This window comes from Lolium rigidum, chromosome 5 (genome assembly GCF_022539505.1).
Source record: "Lolium rigidum isolate FL_2022 chromosome 5, APGP_CSIRO_Lrig_0.1, whole genome shotgun sequence".
In the NCBI taxonomy this organism is placed as follows: domain Eukaryota; kingdom Viridiplantae; phylum Streptophyta; class Magnoliopsida; order Poales; family Poaceae; genus Lolium; species Lolium rigidum.
This window is the reverse complement of record NC_061512.1, coordinates 135,817,049-135,831,696: the sequence shown is the minus strand read 5'-3', so window position 1 is coordinate 135,831,696 and position 14,648 is coordinate 135,817,049. Positions and strand designations below refer to the sequence as shown.

The 14,648-nt window shown below is 47.0% G+C and overlaps 2 long non-coding RNA genes and 1 pseudogene across 4 annotated transcripts; 2 read left to right on the top strand and 1 right to left on the bottom strand.

Moving 5' to 3' along the window:
- Positions 1 to 607: 607 nt before the first annotated feature.
- Positions 608 to 5,272, bottom strand: LOC124656459 (annotated as a pseudogene).
- Positions 5,273 to 6,203: 931 nt separating this feature from the next.
- LOC124652360 lies at positions 6,204 to 10,364 on the top strand. Of its 2 annotated transcripts, none has more exons than XR_006987682.1 (3): positions 6,204 to 8,618; positions 9,742 to 9,878; positions 10,031 to 10,364. It is a non-coding gene; the product is annotated as an uncharacterized LOC124652360 (long non-coding RNA). The 2 variants fall into 2 exon arrangements; XR_006987681.1 differs by having other exon boundaries at positions 9,733 to 9,878.
- A 302-nt stretch (positions 10,365 to 10,666) lies between these two features.
- Positions 10,667 to 14,109, top strand: LOC124652361. 2 transcript variants are annotated; one of them, XR_006987683.1, is made up of 2 exons: positions 10,667 to 12,812; positions 12,981 to 14,109. It is a non-coding gene; the product is annotated as an uncharacterized LOC124652361 (long non-coding RNA). The 2 variants fall into 2 exon arrangements; XR_006987684.1 differs by having other exon boundaries at positions 12,942 to 14,109.
- The last annotated feature ends 539 nt before the right edge of the window (positions 14,110 to 14,648 follow it).

Below are 14,648 nucleotides of genomic sequence, written 5' to 3'. Positions count from 1 at the left end.
TTTGGTGGCTGTTCGTTTTCCTGCCGTTGAGCAAGGAGATGAGGAAGAAGCAGAGTGGGGTGAGCAGCGTGCTGTGCTCTCCCGCCGGCCAACAACCACTCCTATTGGCGAGGGCACGGCGCATGGTCGTGGGATGCGCTACTCTTGAGGTCTGCTCCTGGTCTCCGCCCCACTGCTGCACCTCCATCCGCAACCAGCTCTGGTTGCCAAGGGACGAGCACTGCCTGCCTCCTCCGTCCCTCCGCCTCCCGCATACCAACGAACAAGGATGGGGACGCGGTGCCATGGAGTGGTAGGAGAGAGCACTGAGCTGCCGACGCGAAGAGGGAGGAGAGCATGAGCGATTGGTGGAGCGGAAGGAGGGGGATTGGGGAGGACGAAGCCTGCGAGGTGATTGGGTTCCGGCGCCGCCATTGGCCAGGACCAAGCTCGCGTGGGGATTGGGGGAAATGGGCTAGGGTTTCTTTCCCTGGGATGTCTCTTTTTATACCCCACGGTAAGAAAACGAACGGCCAAGATGCACATCAGACAAGATCCGACGGCCCACAATCGCTAATCGCTGTGAGGCCCCCTATGGGGGGCATCATATACAACGTTAGATGATCCATCAAAGAAACGATCGCGTGCGAAGACGGCCACTTGCACTCCCAAAGGCTGTGGCTATGGCTGGATCCCCACCCTCCCCTGCCACCCAGCTCGCCGCACACCTCTCCTCCATTTGGCTCTCCTCCTCGCCTACCCCACGCACCGACCCCTCGCCATTACCGTCGTCATACACTGCCTCGAAAACCACCGGAAACTTACCGGCGATCAGCTTCTGTCTTGCTGCCCCACGACGCACCTTCCCCGATGTGGTCTTGGGCACCGCGCCGGTCTCGACCAACATCAGCCGCCCAACCCTCACACCTTCGGCCTCCCACAATGCTCGCCTCATGCGATCGCCTGTTATCACCCCGGCCGCCGCCCTTCTGCAGCTCCGCGACGACGCACGTTGTTTGCTCGGGTGACGCTATCGCTGGCGCTGTGAAAGCGGCGATGCATCCGCCTCTCAGGCGGTCCGGCGCGCTGCCGAATGCCACCGTCTCGATGTAGTGCGCGTGCACTCGGCGCGCCCCGCCGTCTTTCGGTGCTACGTTCACAACGTCGATGCTCCGGCCGACAATGTACAGTGTACCGCTCCGCCCCCGTGATCACGCCGCGGTCGCCCGTGCGCACGAAGCATGATGACCCGGACCTCCCCGGCATCCTCGCGCAGAACGCCTTGAGGCTCGCCGACGGGTGCCCGAGGTATCCCGACGCATTGCTCGGTGATGAAACCCACACCTCCCCCTCGACGCCGTCCTCGTTCACCACGGCGATCTCGATCTCCGGCGCTTCGTGCGCCATGGAAGACGAAAGCCTCGCGGACGGCAGGAGCTTCTTGTACGATGGGAGCTCTTCCGCGCGCTTGCTGGTGCTCCGCCACGCCGTGGACACGAACGTGCAGTTCTCGGCGAGGCCGTACGACGGCGAGATGGACCCGGCGTGCAGCCCGTCGCGGCTGAACTCGTGCACGAACTCGTCCACGCACGCCTTGTAGATCGGCTCGTTTATCGGGATCGGGTTCCGTAGGCTTCCGAGGCTGCACCGGTCGCCGCGATAACGCCGTGCGCTCGCCGCCGCGCCCGAGCACTAGCGGCAGCGTGAACGACGGAACGGGCGTGCACGTCGCCCTGAACTCGGAGATGAGCTCGATCCAGAGTCGCGGGCGGCGGAGGAAGGCGTCCGGGGAGGCTAGCACGCAGGTGGCGCCGGAGACGACGGTGAGGAGGAGGAACATGAGGCCGCAGTCGTGGTACTGTGGCAGCCACGACACGATCACGCTGGCCGGCCACAGGTCGTAAGCCATTCTCGCAGCCCGCACGTTATGGGCTGCCGATCCGGCCATGACAACCACTGGCTTCGGGACGCCCTATTCCCCGCTTTAAGCGGGAGGGACCATGGCTCCGCTTAAAGAAACGTTAGTCGGGCTAGGCCCATTTACTGTGTAGCTAGTCTCATATATTGCACTGTTGTTTCGTTGTTTCGGTTTTAAAAAGTTATACTAATTCAAAACTGAACAAATTCAAATTGTAAACCAAATAATTTAAAATTGAACGATTTTCAGAAATGAACAAATTTCAAATCGAAAAAATTTCATATTTCGAAAAAGTTAAAATTTCAAAAATGTTCAAATATGAAAATGTTAGAAATAAAAAATTGTTCAAAATGTAAAAGTATTCAAATTTTAAAAAAGATCAAATCTGAAAATAGTTCAAACACAAAAAATGTTCATATTTTTAAATGTTCAAAACAATAAAATGTTCAAACTTAATTTTTTTCAAATTCAAAAAAAGTTCAAATCTAAAAAAATCAATCATACAAAAGTTCAAATTCGAAAAAGTTCAAATCATGAACAGTTCAGAAAACCCGACCACAAACCAGAAGCTAGAGAAAAACCAGAAGAACTAGAGAAAAAACCAGACGAAAATAAGAAAGAAAAAACGAAGGAACACCACTGCCATCGCTAATTGGCCGGCCCAAACCATCCCGCTCTGAGCGGAGCGCCAAATAGCGCCCGCTATGAGCGGTGAATAGGTTTCGCCGGCACGGGACGCCCTATTCCCCGCTTTAAGCGGGAGGGACCATGGCTCCGCTTAAAGAAACGTTAGTCGGGCTAGGCCCATTTACTGTGTAGCTAGTCTCATATATTGCACTGTTGTTTCGTTGTTTCGGTTTTAAAAAGTTATACTAATTCAAAACTGAACAAATTCAAATTGTAAACCAAATAATTTAAAATTGAACGATTTTCAGAAATGAACAAATTTCAAATCGAAAAAATTTCATATTTCGAAAAAGTTCAAATTTCAAAAATGTTCAAATATGAAAATGTTAGAAATAAAAAATTGTTCAAAATGTAAAAGTATTCAAATTTTAAAAAAGATCAAATCTGAAAATAGTTCAAACACAAAAAATGTTCATATTTTTAAATGTTCAAAACAATAAAATGTTCAAACTTAATTTTTTTCAAATTCAAAAAAAGTTCAAATCTAAAAAAATCAATCATACAAAAGTTCAAATTCGAAAAAGTTCAAATCATGAACAGTTCAGAAAACCCGACCACAAACCAGAAGCTAGAGAAAAAACCAGAAGAACTAGAGAAAAAACCAGACGAAAATAAGAAAGAAAAAACGAAGGAACACCACTGCCATCGCTAATTGGCCGGCCCAAACCATCCCGCTCTGAGCGGAGCGCCAAATAGCGCCCGCTATGAGCGGTGAATAGATTTCGCCGGCACATTACCTGAAGACGGCGCTGGCCACCACCAGGCGGGCCAAGAAGAGGCAAGACATCAGAGAGACCCACCTACAGGCCCGCAAGACGTGACCAAGCCAATAGGTGCGACCGCAGTACCGCACCAGCTCACGAGGTCAAGACGGCGGCGCGTGCGGGGTGGAAGGAGGCATCTTGAATCATCTGCTGCCGAATGCAGCAACTCTCTCTCCTTCTCTTCCGATGAACACAGGTGTTCATCTAGATTCTATTCCCTTGGCGTGACGCTGAGAAATTGAACCACTGAATTCGTTTATCTATTGTAATGAGATTATCTAGAAGGAAAATGCTCTATATCCTCCGGAGGCTACAAACCTCCCAGCCTCCAGATTTCCCACCGTTGGATCCAATCATTCTGAATCGTTAGATCGGGTTTTCCCTGCAGTTTTGCTTTAAATCCCACTTTTGCTTCATTTTATCAAAAAAAGTCCCGCTTTTGCTTCATTGAAGCAAAAAACGGTTCAACATAAAACAAAAAACACAAATACCATTCTGTTGTGGACCTCGCCGGAGACTTCGCCGGAGCACCGTACTTCACCGGAGACCTCGCCGGAGCACCGTACTTCACCGGAGACCTCGCCGGAGCACCGTACTTCACCGGAGAACTCGCCGGAGCACTGTTGCCGGAGACCTCGTAGCAAAACATTTGTACTAAAGTAGCTTTATGACAGAACAATTGTAGCAATACTATTATAGCATTGCAGCATTTGTACTAAAAACACGACCTCGTCGGAGAACATCGCCGGAGACCTTGTAGCAAAACTTTTCTACTAAAGTCACAGAATAGGGGAACAATTGAAGCAACAATATTGTACAATCGTAGCATCGATGCCCACTCCTTGAAGCACCGCCTCCACCAGATGGTAGTGCCGTCGCACGGCTTGTAGCATCACCGTCCCCGGCTTGCAGCACCACCGTTGTCGGTCGCAGCATTCCCTACCGACGAGGTCTCCGATGAATCTCCGGCGAGTCTCCGGCCTGCTCCGTCCGACATGTCTTTTTCTTTTTGTATTTACATGAACCGTTTTTTGCTTCAATGAAGCAAAAGTGGGACTTTTTTTGCTGCGAAGAAACAATATCTCGAGTGAGTCGCAGCACTCTTACTTTTTAGTCTCTTTAGTCGAACCGTTTTTTGCTTCAATGAAGCAAAAGCGGGAGGTTTTTTGCTGCGACGAAGCAAAATCTAAATTTCAGGTGAAAGTGGACACGTGTCACGCATGCAAGCAGGAGGCTGGAAAGTTTGGAGCCTCCGGAGGATTTCTAGCACTGCCCTATCTAGAAAGTCACATGTGGTATCAGAGCCACCGATTCTCGGCTAGGGTTTCGTAGATCCACCAAAAATTTCCCCAATTCCACAAAATTCCCACCAGATCTCCTCCGGCGTCACCTCTAGGGCCTAGATTGTCAAGGGTCGGCTTCGATCAGAGCGCGGCGGGCGGCCAATCGAGTCTCTCGGCGGCGGAGAGGTGTCAACCACCATCGGCACGATGGCGGCGTACGTGGCGGCGGTACACCATTCGGGAGAAGATACCACGGCAGTCTCACGGTTTCTCACGGAACTTTCGTGGGTGTAGAATCCCGGTGAGGCGGTGCAACTGTGCTCCACCGGCAGCGCGGCGGACAGGCGGTGGTTCGCTCTCGTTCCGAGCAACGGTGTGAAGGGCAAGCAGACGGGCGCGGCCATGGAGAAGGATCTCGCATACCTCAAAGCGCAGGGCCCCTTGGTCGCGGATTCCATCAAGGCCATGTCATAGTCGCTCAAGGGCTTGGGCACATGGATGCCCAAGGTGGAAACCTCCATCTCCACCATCCAACAATCCCTCGACGCGACGCACAAGTGTGTTGCAGCGTTGGACGTGATGAGGCTGCCAGAAGATGACCGAACGCCTCGGCCCGATGGGCGCCACTCGAGAAACAACATCCAGGGTACTGACTTGGATGCTCCCCCAGCACCAGATCATGCCCTGGTCAAGGGTAAGCGCGTCCGTCACCATACACCTGTGCATTTTGCGATAGGAGAAAATTCTGGTAGAGATAATCATAGAAATCATAATGATAATAGGGTCCATGATAGTGGTTACAGCTCTTATTCCACACGTAGTGATGGTAGAAATCATTCTCGCATGCCTAAGACAGACGTCCCATGTTTTTATGGGGACAACCCAAAATGGTGCAAGCAAGTTTGTGAAAAGTATTTCCCATCTGCTAAAAAGTGCTCGGATGCTATTTGTCACGTCCAGCACTCGCTCCGTGACCGTCGGATGGAGTTGATCACGCCCGCGTCGCGACTCTTTTCCGACACGCGCTTTTCCTTGGGTCCCACCAAGCTGTTTGTCGGGAGACGCAACCCTCCTTCTCTTTCCCCATTTCCATTCCCCATTCCCGTCAAATCGCGCTAGGGTTTGGCTGAGAAATCATTGAGGTGAGCGGTTCGTCGATCTCGTCGCCGGAGAGGGAGACGCGCGCGAGAGTGTGCCAATCTCGTCGCCGGAGAGCGATCCACGCGCGAGGACGGAGAGCGCGGTGCCCGAGCATGAGGGCGGGGTTCTCGGCGGCGGTGAGTGGCCTGTGCTCTGATTCTGCGTTGTGTTCGGCCATGCCGGCGGATGAGGAGAAGGCACACCTGCCTGGTCCGTCGCCGCCCACGACCTGCATCTGCGTTCTCGACCTCCTGGAGTACCGGGTCCGCATCAAGCCATGGAGCACCGCGTGTTGGCCACGCGCAGCGGCGGCGGCGAGGAGGCTGACCACCTCCACCCGCCCAGGCAACCGTCGATGCGCGGGCATGCCGACCTGCGAGGACGCGGGCTTCACGCATCTGGGTGCCGCAGAGAGGTCCACCACGCCCACGCTTCCCACATCCAGTGCCACCGGAGCTGGCAGTTTTACTGCTGGTCCTGGTCGTGGCCGACCACGGTAGCGCACCAGCCAGGTTGTTGTTACTGTTGGTTCTGATCGTGGTCATGTCACAGCGTTGCGAGTGCTATCACCTGCAGGTTTGCTGCGCTACTGCCTTTTTCTCATGTTGAAAGTATTGCATGATTTTGCAAGACTGTAAAATCCAACTGCAATGCTGGTATTGTTATGTTAACCTTGCCACAAAGCAATCAATTCATGGAATCTTCTTGAATTGCACCAACAACTTTCACAGTACTGCTGTAGATGAAGAGTAAGCTCCTCCATCTCACTTATGAAATGATGTTTAAGAATACCAATATAGACTGTTACCACCCATCACTTCTTTTTATCCGGACACAAGCGCGGGCAGTGTACCTTGTGCTTCATGATGTACGGAGTACCTGTAATTTTAAGCCCTTAAGTTTGTCCGTGCTACCATTAACATTTTTCCATCATCCGATTTGATGAAACATTTTGTGAAGCTAGGATCATACTCCATGATGCATACAGCTTATTTAACTACTGCCCTCCTGAGTCTAGGATAATACGCAGTACGATACATATTAGCTTTAAGTGAATTGATGAGGTCTTTTATAAATCCTTCCTTAGTCTGGCCATGCTCTAGTTCTTGGGTCAAGTCTCCAGGAATGGCTTTACATATGTGTGAAGTAACGCCACCAAGGACCTCTATCTCCACTCATAATTGATTCCAAAACCTGTATTGGGAATAGTTAGATGCTGATCTCAGTTTAGTGTTTGTTCACACCTTTTTGATGTGCACATACTTGCTCTGTAGCATGTTATATTAGTCGCCCATCGGCAATGTCTGTTGAGGGAGATTTGTTCTGATTTTTAGCATCCCCTGAATCAACTAAGCGGGTTTTGATAAAATACTTAAGTTACTTTTATTATCTGACTAAGTTGATTTTTATCATCCAAACTAAGTTTATTATAAGAGATGGTACTAGTTGCATATTATCTAATGACTTAACTAGGTTGCTTTTTGTAGTCTGGATAAGTTGCTTTCCATCATCTAACCTAATTTTAACTAACAACCAAATGCCCCTCAATTTTATAGTAATTCTAATTAAGTTGCTTTAATCACCATGCTTAACTTGTTCCCATCACTTAACCTAAGTTTTGATAAATGATACTCTATCTAAGGTTGCAACTACATCAGTAGTAAGCAACTTACCCAGGAATTGAGCTTTCACTCAGTATTGTAGCAGGTTTGCTAGAACAATGCAAATCTGAGTTTTGGAGATGGGAATGGTTGGCCGTGGGAGATATATTAACTTACACTTACCTTACACTATGTTGATGGCTAACATCCATGAAAAATTGCAGGCAAACACAAAGTGAGACCAATTAAACCAACGAAACAGTTGTAAGAGTCTTGCTAACGGCCTAGACATTGAATGTTGAGATTATGTATTGTTCTATACTTCATATCTGCATTTAGAGTGTGGGGCCTTGTTCAGGCACAGTGTTGTATTGCATCTGTATTGTCTGTTCGAAGAATTCACTTAATTATTACCCACAATAAATGTTCATATATCCATGTACGGCTGAGCGACTGTGATTTGGGTGAGTGACTGAGTGTGGCTCCTGTGAGCCAAAAATCCGCTCTGCTAAAGTAGTATACTGAATTCAGTTAAGTTACCTTTTAGTTAGGTAGCTAAGTTGTTTTATGTGCAATAAAAGTTGACTTGGCATCAATTTTAAGTTGCGTTTTGTTTTCTATCTAAGTTGCATACAGGCTGCCTTATTTTTTGTTAAAGCTATATGCATAAAGGTGGGCTTTTTTGCTATCATGATTTAAGTTGCTTTTTGCTAAATACATGTTTTTATTACACCTTTACCATAGCGGAGTCCCCGACGGCGTAAAGCTATATGGGCTAGCTGTTTTTTAATAAAACTATATGCATAAAGGTGGGCGAATGTCATTTTAAGTTGAATTATCATAATGATCAAGTTATTTTTGCTAAATACCTAAGTTGCATATTGATTGTAGTTCTGTTCTCCCCTTTTCTTATTAGGCGCTTAACATAATGTCTATTCATCATGGTGTTTTTTTATTTCTCTAATTATTTGCATACGTTACATTTGTTGTTCCACAACACACAGTTGTTTTTTATCTACCTGGAGTATGCATTTCGCATTTTTCTTGTGAAATATGCATTTGGCCTTTGTAGGTTCGTGTTGTTTCTTAAGTTGCTTATTATGTTTCATCAAGTTGATTATCCACTTTAGATTAAGATGTTTTACGCTTTCTCCTAAGTTGCAGCATGTAGTCAACCAAGTTGCAGTTTCCAGTCTAACTAAGTTGCTTCATCGGACAGCTTGGTTTACCCACTTACGCTAACACAGTAAGTTGTTTATCCCATTCCCTTAAGTTGTTTATTGTCCATTTATTAAGTTGTTTTTTGCATATCCATGGACGATGGTTATTCCTTTTGATTGATGATGCAAATCATTCGACTTAGTAAGTTGTTTATTCCATTTTATTAAGTTGCTTGTTGCTCCTTGGTAAAATTAGTTTTCTATTACAGTTTCTCTGTAAATGCATGTGTCGTTTTTACTTTTCCGTGTAGACAATCATGCAAATGATTTAGTTGCTCAGCTCATCTAACTAAATTCTTCGAAACACTTGAGCTGAGTTTTAGGAGTTGTCCATACACGTTACTTTGCTACAAAACTAAGTTGTCTAGTTTCCAACTTTATTTTTTAAGTGAAGTTATCTGTTTTTTAGTTGCTGCTAAGTTGTTCAGTGTTTATTGTTAAGTCGCTCGCTATTTAATGTTAAGTTGTGTGCAAAGTAGCAGCTTAGTTGCTGACAAAGAAGCTCGTAAGTTGCACCTTAATTGCTGCTAAATTGCCCCCCAGGCACTACTAAGTTTTACAGATTGAGAAGCTGCTAACTTGGCTATTTTCTGGTTGTTGGGTATCACTACAATTTATCTAGGTGTTTCTTTTGAGCAACATGCATAAGTTGTCTAGCGATTTAATTAAGTAGTTTTATCACTATGCTTAAGTTAAGTATGTTGAAATAAATTAAGTTGATTCTTAGAGCATGCTTAAGTTGCTGGGTATTGGTATAATCTATCTATGTGTTTCTTTTGAGAAACATGCATAAGTTGTCTACTGATTTTATTAGTTGCTTTGTCAACATTCTTAAGTTGAGTATAATGAAATTAATTAAATCGATTCCTCCAGCATGGTTAAGTTTCTGTGTATTTGTGCAATCTTTGCAGGTGTTCCTTTTGAGCAACATGCATAAGTTGTTCACTGGTTTAGTTAGTTGCCTTGTCAACATGGTTAAATTGAAACAAAAAATTAATTTACTTATTCTTTCCAATATGCTTAAGTTGTGTGGGTATCTACAGCCTATCTTGGTTTTCATTTTTGAGCAACATGCTTAAGTTGGTCACTGGTCTAATTAAGTTGCCTTCTCAACGTGCTTAAGGTGCTTAGTTGTGATAGTTGTATCAGGGACCGGTGGATCCAAGGCGACATAGCTAGTAACATCTCCAGGGCGGTAGTGGAGGAGGCCATGGTGCCTAGCTCGAGTAGGTGGTGGCGCCACGATGTGTAGCGTGAGCGCAAGCCCGCCGTGGTTACTGGGCAACGTAAGTTGATTATCTATTTTAATTAACTTACTCACTTCTGCCTTCTTAAGTTGATTTCTGGCAATGCTTAACTTTTCTAAACATTTATGCTAACTTGCTTTCTAGGTAATATTAAAGTTGCTTAACATTGATGCTAAGTTGTTTTCATGCAGGAGAAGATCATGTGTTATTTTGAGATCTACTCGCACTTTCCAATTCCATGGAGTTTTAGAGTAGTTCGTCTTGTAGAAAGGAAGAAGACTTGGAGTAGTTTGTCTTACAGAAAGGAAGAAAACTTGGAGTAACTCGTCTTGCAGAAAGGAAGTAGAGCCGGATTAGTTTGGCAAGTGCATCACACACGCTAATGTCTATTTTTTTCCTTGCGTGTAACCTCGTTTTTCTTGGTTGAGTGCTGAATTGGTCTAACAAGCACCTGGATGCTGGGTTGGACAAAACAGCACCCGGATGCTGGGATGGACAAACCAGCACCGGATGCTAGCTAGCCACGTCCAAAGTATTTTAGTACCTACGATGTTGATAGAGAGTCTTGGGCTAGTTTTTATACTTTACACTTCCATGGTAATGCTGCTCTTTGGCTAACTAACTATGAGGTTGTCAATGAAATAGAAACATGGGAAGAATTAGTGGTAGCTGTTTATTGTAAGTTTGGGAAAAACAAGCACTTGAAACACCTAGCTGCCCTAGAGAGATGCAAACAAAGAACTACTGTAGAGGCTTATTATACAGAATTCGAGACACTTAGACACAAAGTTTTGCTTCATAACAAACACTATGATGAGGCATTTTTGTTACTAAGTTTTTAGCTGGTCTAAGGCATGATATTCAGAAAGCTATACGTTTACATGAACCGAGAACGGTTGATGCTGCGTTATCTCTTGCTGAAATGCAGGAGGAAATACTGGAAGAATCAAGACATATATTGAGCTCTCGATACAAGAATGAATTCTCCAAACCTCAGTTCAGAAAATATTATTCTGCAAGAGGAATTCTTCAGCAACCAGCAGAAGACACCGAGAAAAAGGCAGATGCAAAACCCCCTTGGTCAGATGCACTGCGCACACTCAAAGCGCAACGTAGGGAATGAGGGGAATGTTTCAAATGTGGTGACAAGTATCACCCCGGCCACAAATGCACCAAAACGGTGTCAATCGGTGTGGTGGAGCAATTGCTAGAACTGCTCCAAGTGGAGTCTGCTTCTGATGATGGAAAGGAAGAGAACTCGTCTGAAGAGGAAACATTCATGAAAATTTCCATATCAGCAGCAACAGGCATGGCGGCCAAAAACACAATTCGGCTGCATGGCACAATTGGGGGAAAGCAAATTCTTGTACTAGCTAATTTGTGCAGCCAGGGAAGGTTTATCTCGGGCAAAACTGTGGCACAACTAGGCCTCAAAGAAAAGCAAATCGAGCCCCCCAAGTGGTGGTCGCAAATGGTGGCAAAGTCAAGTGTGACAAGATAGCACCAGAGGTGGTGTGGCAATGCCAAGGGAACGTCTTTGCCTCCTCTCTTCGCATATTTGATGTTGCTGGCTATGACATCATCCTAGGGATGGATTGGCTAGAAGCATGTGGCGATATGCGGATCAACTGGGAAAAGAAACCCTTGAGATTCCGGCACGAGGGCAAACGGATCACGCTCAGAGGAATAAAAAATCGCATGGATAAATGTTCCCAAATATCAGGCCCTGGGTTACATAGACTCATCAAGAATGGTTCACTGGCACAAGTGATTCAACTGTGCACAGTCCAAGAGAAAACAAATGAGGCAAGGCAACACAAACATTTATAGCAATGGTGTTGGAGGAATTCAGTGAGTGCTTTGGGGAACCGAACAAATTGCCACCACAAAGATCCTTTGATCATCATATCAACCTGGTGCCTGGGGAAAAACCAGTGAGTGTGCGTCCGTACAGGTATACGCCACAACAAAAAGACGAGATAGAGAAACAGATTACAGACTTGCTGAAGAAGGTTATCATCAAACCAAGCCACTGCCCGTTTGCATCCCCAGTTCTCCTCGTCAAGAAAAAAGATGGCAGTGGGAGGTTCTGCGTGGAGTACAGACATCTCAATGCCACCACTGTAAATGATAAGTACCCAATGCCAATTGTGGAATAATTGCTTGACGAACTAGCAGGGGCAAAGTTCTTCACCAAGATTGATTTGAGATCGGGGTATCATCAAATTCGACTGGGAGAAAATGATGAAGTGAAATCAGCATTCCAAGCTCACAGAGGACACTTTGAGTTCCATGTCATGCCAGTTTGCTTATCAAAAGCACCAGCGACATTTCAATCAGCGATGCAACAAATTTTGCAGAACAGCGTCAAAAAACTGTGCTCGTGTTCGTTGACGATATTCTAGTCTACAGCAAATCCTTGCAAGAACATGCTCAACACCTACGGGAAGTGTTCACCCTTTTGAAAAAGCACAGCCTATATGCCAAACAAAGCAAATGCTCGTTTGCTCAGGAGTCCCTTGAGTACTTGGGACACATTATAAGTGCAGGAGGAGTTGCAACAGATCCTGCGAAAATCGAAGCAGTAAAACAGAGGCCAAGACCAATCAACCTCAAGTTGCTGAGAGGCTTTCTCAGCCTAGCGGGATACTACAGAAAGTTCATAATAGGGTTTGGTAGCATATGCAAGCCGCTGAAAAATCTTCTGCGCAAGAACACGCAATTTCTGTGGACACCATCTGAGCAAGATTCTTTCCAAGCCTTGAAGGATGCACTGGTGGCAGCCCCCAATGTTGGCTCTACCAGACTTCACAAAAGAATTTGTCCTGGAAAAAGATGCCTGAGACAGCAGTATAGGAGCTGTCCTAATGCAACAGGAACACCCAATTGCATTCTTAAGAAAAGCCCTTGGCCCCAAAAACCAAGCGTTGTCAACTTATGACAAGGAGTGCCTAGCTATTCTACTGGCCATTGGTACGTACAACAAACTGGCTTCTTGCGTTGAAATCTGAGCGGTTTCGCCCATCTATACCTAATAATAAAAGCAAAAGAGCTTCTTGTTGGTCTGTCTGTTTTTACCCCTGATTTTCCTGGAAATTACAGTCAATACCACCGGCAAGTGAAAAATAACGGTTCCTGTAGATCGAGTAGCCTGCCATCCGAACCGTGACGGTCCCGGTCCCGATGCCTGTGCTCCCTGTGGAGATGGAACCTGGCGCGCGGCGCGGCCCTCAGACCCTTGGGGGCGGCTCTCCTCCTCCAACCAGGCGAAATTGCACAGCCGCGCCTCTCCGCACTGCCGTCGACGAGGCCTCCGCCTCGAGGGTGCTGACAGGAGTATACGGGGCGCCGCACCTGGATAGTCAGGGAGCCATGCCAGAGGGAAGGGGTCGGGCTGAGAGGGCGGTACCGTGACTGACAAGACGGCTGGTGACGAGGGAGGGAGGATCTGATTGAGCGCCAACCTCCGTCCTCCACGGCGCCGCGCAGACCCGTCCTCCTCCATGGCACCGGTGAGGGCGCGGTGGAAAGAAGGAGCGCATCCAAGTTGGCCTTGGCCCTGGGTCTGCGTCTGCCCCGAGCAGCTTCAAGCCTGTGCTGATGGGCACGGCCAGGAGTCGACGCCTCTGTCTGCCTCCCGTCGGTAAATGGATTCGGCATTCAAAGAAAAATTCTAGCCAGGATCTCGAGGTATTTGGCCGCGACAGCATGGCATCCTGGCCATCGACGCATGTGGTACCGCTTCACCCTGCACCGTTCCCCATCCTCGTGGATGACCGTGCTTGGGATGACCGCCGCCGTCGTCTGGGACAGCGCCGTGGTCCGGGAGCGGGAGGGCATGGCGGCTGTGCAGCCTGTGCTGCCGCGAGTTTTACACCAAAACATGTCGTTGGATTGATCTACTTGGGAGTGATATTGACTAAATCGGGGATTGTGATTAGCAGTAGATTGACTTGGTCTGCAGCTCTAGCTCCCGTCGACCTCGCGCTTGCACAATAGTGTATGCTTCCTTAGTTTGAGAATGAATATGACCATATATCTCTGATTGCTCGAGAGAAAAACAGCAGCGGGGAAATGAGAAAAAGCAAGCTGCGAGGCCGCAGAACAACATAGAAAAAGACTCATGATCGGCTCAGGAGTCAGACGAATTATCAAACTGTAATGTGCTATGAGGCTATCAGATGTTCACTTATGTCCATGCAAAAAAAAATGTATTTTGGGACTGTATTTATACATGTCAGCGGGTGTTCATAATTATGCACTAGAATGAGTTTATTTTCGTATTTTTTATTGACTTAGTTAATATATCTATCTCTATCTTCTCTTCTATAATCGAAATTTATGTTAAATTGCTAACTTTGCGAGAGTTGGCTGTTGTCTAGCCATTCCGCCACGAGAACCTTCGTGTTGCTATAAGTCCACCGCGGTCTCGCCGTCAAGCCGTGCGTGTGGTCTCGCCATCAAGCCGTTGTCATGGACGGATCCGATGTGTTATCCATGGGGCAACTGCCCCCACTCATTTCCAAATTCTCGTAGTTCTTTGTAGCATGCATAGCTAAGTGGTGATTTGCCCCCACTTAGAATCTTTTTTGCCCCATTTGGTACATCCTTGCCGATTCTAAAAAAGTTTTCTGGCTCCGCCCGTGGCCGTGGGTGCAGTATCACCGTCGAGTCGTGGGTCCGCCGCTGGCTTGCTATTCTGCTGAGTTTACCGAAACACCATCGTCTTGTCGTGAGTCTGCCATCATCTATCATTCTGGCGTAATAAAAAAAATTAAACGTAAGAGAAGATCAAATTAAGACATATTT